Raw genomic sequence first — 7,888 nt, 5'->3', positions numbered from 1 at the left:
TCTCCTTAAGGGAAAGTCAGCTCATTTCCCAGCTGCACAGACTACATTTCCTGGAGTTGCACAGGTTAGAGAGGGGCTGCAGACACCTCACTCCCAAGCAGACCCCTCTGTTCCACGAGTCGCAGGGCAGGTGTCTGAACTGCAGCTGAAACCCCCCCAACCCCAGGGAGCCCCAGAGAAGAACAGGAGCATCATGGAGAGGAGGGGAAACAAGGAGCAACACCATGATCCTGCTGCCAAGGGAGGCAAGGAGAGAGGGGCAGATGGGCACTCAGGAAGGCCCTCACCTTACCCACATGGGCATGCTGCCTCACAGATGGTGACAACGCAGGACAGTCATTCTCAGCCTCTTTGCTGGGCAGTAGTAAACGGGCCCGTGGCAGGAGAGGGGCCCCTCTCCTCTGCTGGAGGTCTGGCTGCAGAGGAGGCAGCTCATGCCCTGAATTCCATGGCTGTCAGGGCAGGGGCTCTGCTGGGTCAGAGAAGAGACATGGCGGGCTTTCTTGAAGAAGCTGTCTGCATTGGAGGGACTGAGCAAGACTTGCTCAAATCCATTCTCCCAGGACGATTCTGTTTGCAGTTCCCTCTCATTTCCTGCCCACCTCTGCTGCCTGGCACTGTCCCTGCTGCCAGCTCTTACTCTGTCCCAAGATCTTTTCCTTGCCGCTGCTCACAGACCCCATCCCACCCTCTGTGGGCTCCATTCTGCCCTACAGAAACCACCCAGGACAGGGCACTGGGCACAGGTATCTCTGTTCTCACAGGTCCTAAGCAGCAGGTCAGAACAACTCTTATAAAGCAGTCAAGGTGCTGCTGGTGCTGTTTGCAGGCTGAGGTGGGGTTGAAGGGGTTTCCTGAAGTTTCTCACAGACCAGAGGTCACTGAATTCATGACTGAATCTATCAGTCATAGGATGGGATGGGTTCAGAAGATCCCTCCAGGAACCTCAGTAGCATTGCCCTGCAGCCAGAGACTTACCGTGTCAGGAGCTGTGAAGATTCCTCCCACAATGAGCTCTCCTCTGTCCTCCCACTCCACACTGCCTTTCACTTCTCTCTGCCTTCTCTCATCTCATGTCAGCAGCAGTAGGCAGAGCCCAGAGCCCTGCTGCTCTTTGCAGAGGAGCTGCTCCTGCACACAGCTGTCTCTCAGCAATGCTGTTAGGTTGCCATCAGCTCCTTCCATTGCAGGAGCCTGGCCCTGCCCAGGAGCAGGGGCCCAGCTCAAGTCCTGACTTTCTCTGTCCCTTGTGCTCCCTCCTCCTGGGAAATGTTCCCTGAGGTAGACTAAAATAATCACCATTGGTCTCTTTCTCAACACTGAAGGGAAACTGATTCCAGCATCACAATTTGTCTCATCACAGGAGGGTTATCTGCAAGAGGTGGAAATGTCTCACTCCTAACTAGGCAGGAAGCTACTCGAGGACAAGAAGGGAGGTCATTTACCCATGGTTCAGGTTTTGATTCAGATGAGTCAACCTGGGCATCACATGCCTATTTAGAAGCCCCTGGGATGCAGTGGGATTCAGCGCTATCCCATGAACTCCACAAAAAAAAGCAGGAGGTGGGATTCTCCTTGCCTAAGTCAAAGTACACACAAAATAGATGTCTGCGTGTGAGATCCCTGTCCAAACTCACGTTATAATCACCTGAGATGGAGGGTGGGAGTCAGTTGCTCCCACACAAACACCTGGGGACAGCTGAGGAGACAGAGGTGGTCCAAGGCATGTGCCGGTGTCTGCTTGCTCTGATGGAGCAACTATGAGACCAACATCCTTCTGGAGGATGAGGTGGGGGCCAGGTGGGGAATTTCCTTGGCCATCTCAAATGACCCCAGATGCCTAATACTGCTAGAGCAACACTCACTAGGAAGCTGTGACACAAGCAGATCCCTATGGTGCAAAATCCTGATGTAATCCAGGGCAGACACTACATGTAATGACATAAAAATAGACTGGCAGGGCCATGTCAGATGTCTGGGGTGTCCAGCACAACTGCATGTTTCTAGCACATACAGTATGGCACCTACAGGAAAGCCATGCCTGTTTGGAGTGGTGCTGGGCAAGTGCCCCAGGGCACCTTCAGTTTCCTACCTGTGCCCAAACAAATGAATCCTACCTCTGCTTTCGGGCACAGTCTGACAGCCCACAGCTAAGCGTGCTGTGTAAATGGGAGACACATCACACCAAGGTCTCCACTCATGTCCCTGCGCTCTTAAAACCTTCTAGTTCTCTTCTCCCTAACCCTCTTTTCACCCCCAGATGACATAAACAGGGACTGTGCTAATGAGGTCCACAGGGTCACTGGATCGCAGGCTGTCCAGACCGGGGACTTCTTCAGTGGCACCTTATCCTGCCTGGACATTGGTTCACCACTGTCACAGGCCCCAAGGTGCTGCAGAGTCAACTCAGGCAGCAAACTCCTTTCTTGCCATTCCTGCACAGCCCAGTTTTGTTTCTGCCTGGCCTTGGGCACTGCAGGCTTTGCTCTCCTAGTGGGAACCTCTATTCACCATGAGATTGCCACCTGCTTTGTATACCATCGTGGCTCTGCTCTGAAGTGGGGCCATCGCACGCACAGTGTCCTTGGCCCCTGGTAACAGGTTGCACCATGACTAATCTGATGATTGAAACATTGCTAGAGTACTGAGATGTGGTGGGATCACTTGCACGATAGGAGAGCCCTGATGGTAGGGTACAAACTCTTCAGGAGAGACCAACGGGGAAGATGAGGAAAGAGGATGCCCTTTGTGTGAAGGGACAGCTCAGACGTGTGGAGCTCTTCACACATTAAGGCAAGGCTTTGTGTGAGAGCTTGTGGGTGACAAGGGTGACATCGCAATGGGAGGTACAGAGGAGGTAGACGCAGTTTCCTTTAAGCAGTGTGAGTAAGTCTGTGGATAACAGACCCTGGTTCTTATTATGGGGGGACTTTAATCCCCCTGACATGAACTGGAAGGGCAAACAGCAGAGTGCAAGCAGGCCAGGAGGTTTCTGGAGGGTATCGGGGACAACTTCTTTGCACAAATGCACGATTTGTGATGCTGCTTTGTCTCTGAAAATTTCAAACAGGGAGGAACTGATCAGGGATGGTACAGTCAGTGTCTGCCTGGCCTGCAGTGATGAAGAAAAAGTAGAGTTCCAGATCCTGAGTGGAGTGAGGAAGGACAGTGGAGGAGCACAGACCCTGGACTTCAGAGGGGCAGACTTGGGCCTGTTGAGGGGACTGGTGGGGGATCCCATGGGAGGCAGTTCTGAAGGGCCCAGCAGCTCAGGAAAGCCAGCAGGTCTTTAAGGACAGCACCCAGCAAGCACAAAAATAGTCCATCGTGGTACTCAGTAAAACTAGCAGACATCTTGGGAGATTGCTTTGGCTACACTGGGAACTCAGGACTGAGCTCCAGGGCAATAAGGAAGCAGAAGGAAGGAGAGGCTGCAAAGATGGTATCTAGAAATATTGTCCAGTGAGAAGGGATGGTGTTAGGGAAGCTGAAGCTCCCCTAGGATTGCCCATTGCAGGGAACATCAAGAGCAGGAAGAAGAGCTGCTACAGCTTCAGTTTCAGGAAAAGAGTAAAAAGGAAAATGTTGGCTCACTGCTGGATCAGGCAAGGAATCTATTAACAGCAGATGCAGATAGGTGTGAGGAGCTCAAGGCCTTCTTGGCTTCAGTCTTCACCAAGAAGGTCTCCTAGGCTGTTGTGCCTGGTCAGGAGTCCAGAGGGGGAAAAAAAGAAGCAACCAATGTTGGGGGATGACTGAGTGAGGGATGACTTGCAAGAACTCAACCCATACAAGTCTATGGGACTGGATGGGCTGCACCTGAGGCCATTGAGAGGGCTGGCTGCTATCACAACAAGGCCAGGCTCTATCCTTTTTGAAAGGTTGTGGAGATCAGGGGAGGCCCCAATGACCAGGAGAAGGAGTATGTTGTGCCCATCATCAGAACAGGCCACAAGGACAACCCAGGGAGCTCCAGGCCGTTCAGCCTCACTTTGGTGAGGAGTGTTTCATGGAGTGAATCGTCTTGCATCATATTTCGGGGCACCTGAAGGAGAAGAAGGTGCCTGGGAACCGTCAGCATGGATTTAGTGCAGAGAAATGATTCCTGACCAACCTGATTGCCTTCTGCAATAAAAGATCTGTACTTTGTGAGGAGAGGAGAGTAGGTGTCATTTACAATGATTTTAGGAAGGAGTTTGACACTGTCTCCAAGAATATTCTTGTATACAAATAGGGCATTATGATAGGCTGGGCAGACAACCAGATGGGTTAAAAGCTGGTTGGGTGATCAAGCTCAGAGGGCTTTTGTGAATGAGTGGTGCTTTATCTGGAAGCCAGTGACAGGTGGAGTACACAGGGGTCTGTACTGGGACCTGTCCTGTCTAACATGTTCATCAGTGACCTGCAGAACACAACTCTCATCACATTTGCAGATGGCACCTCATCAGGAAAACAGTCATAAACTCAAGGGCTGCCATCCAGATGGACCTCAGCAGGCGGGAGGAATGGGTGTCCAGTACCTTTGTGAAATTCAAAACAAAACAAACACCAGTTCCTGTCCCTGGGGCAGACCAACACCCTGCTTTGATACAGGCTGGGCAGTGCCTGGCTGGACAGCATCTCTGCAGAAAAGGATGTGGGATAAGCACATCCAGTTAAGATTTGTGTTTCTGTATTCAGGAAAACATCATCACCAGAAGTGTAACCTGTTAATGGCAACCCCCAGAAGTCTAGAAAGTGGAGGATGTACTCCTACTGAAGTCTGCTGATGGAAATCAGTGCAGTTGTCTTCTCAAAGTGACCAAAACACAAGATGGAATTCAGATTCCTAATTTGTAGAGATTTGGCCCTTATGAAGAAAGAACTGATATTGTAGTTAAGGCACTGAAATGTTAAATCCACTCCTGTTATGAACACTGTGACACCTATCTTTTGCAATGGCAGACTATCAGAAGACATGCTATTGGTAAACAGATCTTGATTGCCTTGCACTTTGCAAACATTGCATACAGGCTCTGGATAAAAATAACTATCTTGAAATTGCCAGAATTATTCTCCCAGGCAAAATTATACATCTGTCTAAGAAGCCTCTGTTTGTGAGAATGGGGGGAAGGCTGGGTCTGAGTGAATCTCTGGACTCAGAAAACACTTTAGACAAACATTTTCAGTGCTGTTTGGTGCCGCTGGAAATTCTAGAAGATTCAGGTAGGGTGCCCTCGTGATGACGGTATCCATTTGCTTGGGAAAGCACAGCATTCAGGTGCTTCAGGGATACATAACTGAACAGGAACCTAAAGAAGGAAAGCTACTGATAGGAAGAGCTCTTTGGGGACATTTGCATGGCATCCAGCTGGTGTTGCAAGCTACAGAACTGGTGCCTATGCGGGACTGTTCTGTAGCAGCGTAGTAAAGGTAGCTTTCAATGAGACTCCAAGAGCCTCCCACTGTACATGGACATGTGGAATATAAATGATAATTGGTGCTGTCCTTTGGGCTTCCTGGATGCTGGTGTCCATGTCAGTGTTGAGCACAAGCAGCACAGCACAGGCAGGAAAGCTGAGGGCAGGCACTGTCAAAGCAGCCTGGCTATGAATCATAATTTCAAAGTTCATTTTATAAGAGGTGACAACCTTCCGCCTGTCTGAAGAGCTCCCCAGCTCACAGCCTGCTGTCTCATTTCCAGAGGCTCCTTCTGACCAGGTTCCTTGCTGGGGAAGATCAACGGTCATTGCCTGCAGGTGGTACCTCAAGCACACAAGCACACAAGCCTCTACCCCATGTACAAAGCAGCAAGAGTCCTTTCGCAGGATGCATTTCTCTGGCTGTCTGATCAGAAGAGCAACACTCAGGCAGTTCTGGACCCCAGGGGAAAAGTGCTAGCAGTAGATGCAGGCACTGACTAGACATTACTGGTAGATGACCACAGAGGCAGCCATCACATAACCGAAAGGGAGATAATCCTCTTATGTGGCAGATGAGCATCCAACCATGTAACATGTCTGTCCATACTTTAACAGCTCTCAAGTGCTTCCACTAAAGGTCCAGATGCTGTAATAGAGGGATGGTAAACAACAGGACAGATTTCCTGCCTAAAAGTAAAAAGGAACAGAACAGCACCAAGTCTGTTTATGCTTTATTTTTCTCCTTAAGAAAAAGGCACAGATGTACAAATAGAAGCGTTGAAATGCTTTTAGTGCCTCCAATGGGGCACTAAAACTAAAACTAAAGAAATGAAGGCACCAAGGAAGACAAAGATATTAATGATTTTATCTTTTCTTTCCTCCTTACCCCCTCTCCCCCTTTTTCTTTTTTTTTTTTTTTTGGTTAATACTCTCCATCCTCCAGCAAGTACTAAACTGTTCTGTGATCAGGATGACTACCAAAGCCCGTTTCTTGCTGAGTCATACCATATCTTCCCTAAGCAATCCTGCCAATCCCCACCATGGCTGCTGGTCTCCACCATGCTGGCTGGGCAAGTGATGGTTCTCACATCACATCACATGGGCGTTGGCCAGCCAAATGCAGGCAGGTCAAGGGGTCAAGTAGCCAATATGGGGGAGAATTGCAACTTTCTCCCTCAGCACCCACCTGTCCAGATCCCTTCATTACCCCAACCCTCATTTTCATTATGCCTAGAGTTCAAAAACATGGAGATCTCTACATTTGCCATGTTCAGCTGAAATTGGTCAACAGTTAGCAAAGAAGGTGGGAGGGGAGGGGAGGAAGGAGCAGAACAGCACTTTTAGGCAAAAAACTTAACATGGGCATTGAAACACAGGAGCTGTATGTAACAAACTGCAAATTGGATAGGCAAAGTTCCAGCATTATCACAAGTACATATACAATTTTTTTTTTGTTATTTCACTCATTCCAATGGTTTCATCTTTCCTTGTGTGCTGCCTTCTAATCCAGACTGCAGATAAACTCTCTAGTGATCTCGCTGTCGTGTTATGAAACACAGTTGTGGACAGCATTCCTTTTTGCCACCACAGCACTGCAGCACCTTTGCTGGCTCAAGCCAAAGGTCCTGGAGACATAACTGAGTTCAGTAGGTCAGAAGATTTCCTGGCCAGCACAGTAAGAGCAATGGAGAAAAATAACTGGGACAACGTAACCTCACTTTTCAGCTGTGGGTTTGAATGACTTCCACACTGAAATATCAAAAGATTAACATAAGTTTAGTGGCCTACAGAGAAACAAATGCAGACATTGGTTCAAGTTTTCTCTTATGCTGCTTTAACAAACTCTTTGTCACTTTTGTTCCCACTACATAATTCACTACTGTTTTAACAATCCTGGAAGCCTGAAAGGCAAAGAGGCTACACAAATCCATGCAGATCTTTTACCTAAAAGGATAGCCAACACATTTCCTTGGTCTTGAGTCACTTAAGGAATAGCATGGACTAAATCAGTGCACATTAATCTTTTGTGGATCTTTTTGGTGGAGGAAGAGGAGGCTGAGTCCTTCAATTTGATCAGCAATAACAACATACTTTATTGGAACTCTAGTACTGAGTTTCACTTTCATGCTTATTTCTTCTGTGTATTGATATAACCCTCCCTCCCTGACAAACTTTACTTTCTCTTCTCCCACCCCTCACTCTTACAACAGCCAAGGCTGTTTACAAGGACCTGTGGTGGAGCACAACTACCTCCCCCCCATCTCGGGCCCAAAGTGTAGTGGAGCACAACTACCCCCTCCCTGACCTTATTGCAGGCCCCAGTTGATCACAAAGAACTGACAGTGCCCAGGGCTGAGCAGGAGGAGCTAGGCCATACTGTTTGCAACTGGTGAGGCCAGAAATGGGCATGAGATCAGCAAAAAGGGGGTATATTTTCTCCAACACGGCACGAGGTCAGCAAAAAGGCATCTTTTCCCCAACACAGC

This window comes from Apteryx mantelli, unplaced genomic scaffold, assembly GCF_036417845.1.
Source record: "Apteryx mantelli isolate bAptMan1 unplaced genomic scaffold, bAptMan1.hap1 HAP1_SCAFFOLD_20, whole genome shotgun sequence".
NCBI classification, from domain to species: Eukaryota; Metazoa; Chordata; class Aves; order Apterygiformes; family Apterygidae; genus Apteryx; species Apteryx mantelli.
The sequence above is the reverse complement of the archived record's forward strand: the minus strand, read 5'-3'. Positions refer to the sequence as shown.